We start from the raw sequence: 6,333 nt of genomic DNA, 5'->3' as shown, positions 1-6,333 counted from the left end.
TCCTTATTACCAATTTTCTATTTTTCATGTCCATCCCGAAATGGTGGCCAGTGCAGGTTCAGGATGGCGCCTCCTGTGACTGTAATCGACATGATTCTGCTTTCACTCATTGTATCACTTTCCATTTACTTAATGTATTGAAAGCAGGGGGGACTGTATGATATGAAACTTCTCTTAGTAGGGTGTAAGCGTCACTCTAATGATGGAACTTCTGAGATCCACAAGTTTTCAGGACTGATCGATTGTCTTAATTGTTGACGGAACAATACCCAGTGGATGGTAGTCAGATGGGCTGTTGAACCACACTCAGTTATCAGTTATACGTTCAACAGATCAGGCCATCACAACCCCTTTTCTGATGAAATCATGTTACCGACTGGATACAGACAACTGAGTGTGAGTACCAGCAACATGTTCAAGAAGGATTACTACAACCACACTGGTTTACTACAACCACAGTGGTTCAAATCTTTCTGACCACTCACATGGCAGAACGATGCTTGGGTCAGATGACTTGGCTTCACACTCCATTTCTAGATAAATCATCGACAGTGAGATGAGAGGAGAATCCACCTGAGTCCTGAAGGACTCCACATACTACAGGTCACAGTACCACAGGCCAGTTGACTGGACAGGTCACATGGTCCCAACACAATGGATTAGTGTTCATTTGGATTTGTGAACTGTTGGAAACTCACTACTCCACTACACACCTACACTGACTTGTTAGGACAACCTGGCAATTTGCTGGTTCCACATCACACTGACTGCAATAACTGATATTGGAACATTACATCACTGATACAAGACAGAGAAGACAGAAGACAAGAGCAACACGACACTTGATTGGAAACTAATTTCATTCCTTACAATCTAAGATTTTTCTAAATTAACAGATATGGTGATATGTATGATGTGGTGTGGTTCTCGCAAGACAGTTGGGAAACTCTGTACAATGACTATCCCAAAATTTGACTTATTTTGTGTTGATGCTTAATAATTGACATTATGACGATTACCATGGTATGTTTAAATTGTGAATCCTTCGCTAGACTTTTTCACAGGTACAACCGGATCTGCATGAATCTTTTGTATGATACTGTAGCATAGGATCATGATAGACTAGTTTTTAAGTATGATGGCTGAGTTATGTGTCAGAGTGGGGTGTGTCAATTGTCTTGCTTACATTCATTTTCATTTGATGAACAACATGACCTCATTGGTCAGATACTCCTTTTTGTTGTTTTGTGTATGAATGTATGCTTGTTATGTTTAGTTTACAACAGAACATATGTTTATCCGTACACAGGAAGTCACATTCAGTCAAAGCGCGACAGTAATTAGCCAATGGGCTTACAGTACTGTGTTGTGTATTATGTCCTGCGATGTCTATAAAGTAGAGGACGACCGCAAGATTCTTTCAGATTGAGTTGGCAGAACGAGTTTGTAACATCAAGTCTGTGACACCATGACAGACTATCAAATGCTGCAATAAATGTTTGTTTTTTTACACAAATACTAGACTCATTATTGTGTATACATACCAGAACAATGCAAAGTTAGTTTTGCCATCTTTTATTATAATTGTAATACTGTGATTCTACTCTGATGCTTTTTCGATGTGTTTCAAACCAGGTCTGTGACTATGTTTATCTAAATCAACTTCACTTATGATTTGTCACAATGTTCACCTGTGTTATAATGTCACTTACACTTATTTGCAAATCTTGTAAACATTTTATTAAAATGTTTATGGAATTCATTGATTTTATCCTTCTCTTCACACAAACCTTTTCAAAAATGGATATGTTGAATAATACAAAAATATATAGAGATATACACAACAGTTCAAAAGTTTGGGGTCACTTTTGTCCATTATAATAACATCAAAATGATCAGAAATACAGTGTAGACATGTTTATGTTTTAGCTGGAAACAGCTGATTCTCAGTGGAATATCTACGTAGGTGTAGAGAGGCCCATTATTAGCAACCATCAAATTTGTGTCCCAATGGCACATTGTGTCTCATAATCCAGGTTTACCATTTTAAAAGACTAACTGATCATTAGAAAACCATTTTGTGGTTGTTAGCACAGCTGAAAACATTTGTGTTAATTCAATAAGCAAATTGGCCTTCTTGAGACAAGTTCAGCATCATCAGCATCAGTGTTTGTGGGTTAGTTTACAGGCTCAAAATGAATCATGATGAGGAGTGGCAGAGGATGAGGGAGGAGTGGCAGAAGAAGGAGACACCATTTATCAAATGGAATACTGAATATAGTTGGTTGTGCGCAAAAAATACACAATGATAAGAATATGTACGTTACTACAATGTACATATATTCTATGTACAACCCTTCTTTGAAATGCAGGCATGTTAGCCACTGGTCTGTCTCCAGACAATGTTGTAAACAGAAACATTATCAGAACAGATTGCAACAAATCTAGCTGATAGGGTTTAGCATCTCAAGGCTGATTTAAGCTAATCAGGCATATGACCAACAATGGAGAAAGGAGAGACTTGTGAAGAGACTTGTGTGTTAAAAAAATGCATCAAAGAGTTTTGTCATGTAGAGATGCAGTTACCTTCAGACTGGTGAGCAGATAAACCCAGTAATGATGATCACAGAAAAGAACCTGTTGGCAAAAGAAGAATACAGAACCTCGTTATAATTCTACAAATAATTAATGTGATATTCTTCAGTATACATTCAATACATCAAAAATACATGGAGTTACTCAGTAGAGGGTACCACCTACCATCAACACAGGGTGTCCAAGAGGTCCGGAAACAGGGTCCTGATGATTCTATGGCAATTTCTGCAAATAAAATACAGAATTACAAATGTAGTATGAACATTAATGTACACAATGTAAAATTCTGTATTTCTGACCCCACTTACTTTGGAATGCAGGCAGGTTGGCCAATGATAGCTTTCCAGAAACTGTTGTAAACAGAGAAATCATCCAAACAAATGTATATCATACAACTGGGATGCCCTAAATTGTACACTATAACAACTGTGTTCTTATGTTACGTCTCTTCACAGTGGCACATACTCAGGAATGAGAATAACATGAATTTCTGTTACATTAATCATTTTTGCATGAACAAATCAGGGCCTAGAAAAAACATCTTAAACACACCTTTCTTGGGTTTTTCAGAATCAACCCTTTTTGAGTTAAGCAGTGTTCAGCGCTAGTCATAACAGTTTGTAAACACATTAGAAAACTAACTGAAATGTTCCAATATTCAGTAAATGGATGCACCCTTGGTATTCAATATCCCCCTAGAGTACACCTCACCTCTCAATGCCTGGAACATCATGTGAGATCACTGCCTTCCGCAATCTCTCCTGGGTTTTATATGGAAACATCTGTCCTTTGTGCACCATGTCTTTGAGACGACAGCTGAACGGTCATCCAAATTTTGGAATTTAACCACTGCAAATATGGTACTATAAAAAAAAAAATAATCCAGCACTTATCATTCACTATTACTTAGTGTAAAAACATCAGCTAACGCATCCCTATCGGACTCATGCAGTGGAAGCTCTGTAATTTGGCCAACATCCATGTTGTCTCTCCTCACAATTATGAAACGTTGATGCATAAGTTACATAAAAATGTGCTGTGCATTGACAGGAAACAACGCTCCGCCGTCCGAAATAATAATAAGCAAATTTAATCATGATCATAACTAAACTTAACAAATTGACATGATCATAACTACCGGTTCTAGTATTACAGTTTACTGCAGTTCTGCATGTGTTTTTTTTCAAGTTTTGTTGCCGTGCCCAGAACCCATTGGTCGATTGCTGTGGCTAGGTACAATCAATGTCAAACACTGTATTGTCTCTCTATTTCATTATATTCAAATGTTTTAGAAAGTGGAAAACTAGAATGTAGTATGCGTGTCGCGTAGGCTATATCACTGTCGATTGCGGTAGTTTTAATGTCAAAACGTCATTTTGCGCTGGAACTGTAATAGTGGAAATAAATATAATTTTTCAAAAAAGTTGCATGGAGTGGAAACAAAGTTTTTTTTGTGAAAACCGGCCAGTTTGCAAATGCTAATCAATCAACCATCACTAACGTTATCATAGCTAAGTCACCTGGAAAGTTAATTAGCCCTACGCCCGTGAGCCAACAATTGTGCTCACGGGCGTATTCAACTAACGTAAATGTCTTTATTTTGTTGGATTTGTCAGAAAGCCCACGTGAAGTCTGAGTAAAAAGCTTCATGTGTAATTTATGTAGACAAGACCAGTGGCTTTCATTGATACAGCTACTTTATTATTTTAGGAGTTACCAGTCAGTGCGGATAGATTCCTGTTTTTTCATGCTTTCTGTCAGAAAATATAATACAACAAAAAGTTTAGTCTTTAACTCTGAAAACTCTAAAATTAAGGTGGGTTTGTATATTGATTTTCTAACAAATAGTCCATATTAATACAAGTTTGAAAACTTTGTAAGATCACTTCTTTAATCTAATAAATGAAGTATTGCTTTTCCTGGACATCGTTGCCATGGTAACTAGGGTCACAGGTCGTGTCGTCACAATGGCGTGTAGTATATAGTCTGAATCTTGGACAACAATTCGCCAGTCTAGTTAGCAAGTGAGTGACGTAGCAGTTATATTTCCTTTGCTATATATCAAAATAGTGTTAAACAATTATTCCAGTATTCGGAATTATCTGCCGCTTGAATACTTTCTTCACGGGTAAGAATATATATTTTCCTTATTTATTTATTTTCTTTTTATTGACTATATTGATAGTTATTGTATCAATGTCATTCACTAACGGCCAATAAGCTGTTAAAACGGCCAGTGGCAAAAGCCATACAGTTCATATTGATGCTATTTCTAGTAGAGGTAAGCCTAATAAGAAATGTTAGTCAGTTTAATACAATGCTTAATGGTGTCTAGCGAAATATTCTGACTTTGCTTGATGTTAATGCGTGACAAAATGATCTAATGTCACTTTCAATTGCTAGCCGCCTGAACTAGGCTTGCCTGGTTCCTTTTCTGGATATAATGTACAAACATAAAAAAGCGTAAAGGTGGCCGAGGGTGTAGGTGTATCTGCTGTTTTTATGTTTTGCCGGACTGCGTAAGCGGAGTCGGCCTAGCAATGTCTCTTACTGACAGGCTGACTGACTCACTCAGTACGCCTTGTTAAAAAGCGCAATGGTTAGAGACGCGGAAGAGCAGGTCACTTCGCCATCACTGATAAACATGTTTATGCCTCTGTTCTGTGCTCACATTTTCTATATCACAATTAAAGCCATCATTGTAATTGATAAGACAATATAGTTAATCTAGTCTTTGAAAAAAAAAAACAGACAAGAATAAAATTGGAACGGTCATTAAACATAAAATGTACAGACTAGATTGTTAACTATAATACCTTGTATATTTCAATGATGGCTTTTATTTTGATAAAGATAATCTGAGTTAGCGCTGCTAGCATAATGTCGTGCTGCTAGAAGAACGGTAATGAAGCCACGAATGGCCATCACTATCGTCACCAATATTGATAGATTACTGTATCAATGGCATTCACAAATGTCTAATTAGCTGTTAAAACAGCCAGTGGCAAAATAAGATTTGTTCAGCATAGACAAACCTTGCTGGCTACAACCTTCAATAGCTACGTTATATAGAAGCCTAAAATGAAACTGTTTATTGTTATATTGCGACTATTTCTGGTGGATTTTCAAATGATGTTTTAGGATTTGTTTAGGATAGACAAATATTTTGACTGCACGAATCTCTCGTCTTTTCACTTGACGAAAAGGTCTGTTATCGTCACCCATATTGATACAGTACGTACAGTGGGGAGAACAAGTATTTGATACACTGCCGATTTTGCAGGTTTTCCTACTTACAAAGCATGTAGAGGTCTGTAATTTTTATCATATGTACACTTCAACTGTGAGAGACGGAATCTAAAACAAAAATCCAGAAAATCACATTGTATTTTATTTCCATTTTATTGCATGACATAAGTATTTGATCACCTACCAACCAGTAAGAATTCCATCTCTCACAGACCTGTTAGTTTTTCTTTAAAAAGCCCTCCTGTTCTCCACTCATTACCCATATTAACTGAACCTGTTTGAACTCGTTACCTGTATAAAAGACACCTGTCCAAACACTCAATCAAACAGACTCCAACCTCTCCACAATGGCCAAGACCAGAAAGCTGTGTAAGGACATCAGGGATAAAATTGTAAACCTGCATAAGGCTGGGACGGGCTACAGGACAATAGGCAAGCAGCTTGGTGAGAAGGCAACAATTTTTGGCGCAATTATTAGAAAATGTTCAA

The 6,333-nt window shown here is 37.1% G+C and overlaps 1 protein-coding gene across 1 annotated transcript in view; it reads left to right on the top strand.

The window, feature by feature from the left end:
• The first annotated feature begins 4,659 nt into the window (after positions 1-4,659).
• The window catches only part of LOC114828676 (golgin subfamily A member 6-like protein 6), an 8,779-nt gene continuing 7,105 nt past the window's right edge, over positions 4,660-6,333 (top strand). Inside the window, exon 1 of the mRNA XM_034292492.1 lies at positions 4,660-4,723. The gene's annotated coding sequence lies outside the window, so the exon portion shown is untranslated. The remainder of the gene's footprint in view (positions 4,724-6,333) is intronic.

Source organism: Esox lucius, chromosome 5 (assembly GCF_011004845.1).
Source record: "Esox lucius isolate fEsoLuc1 chromosome 5, fEsoLuc1.pri, whole genome shotgun sequence".
In the NCBI taxonomy this organism is placed as follows: Eukaryota; Metazoa; Chordata; class Actinopteri; order Esociformes; family Esocidae; genus Esox; species Esox lucius.
This window is presented reverse-complemented; position numbering and strand designations above follow the sequence as displayed.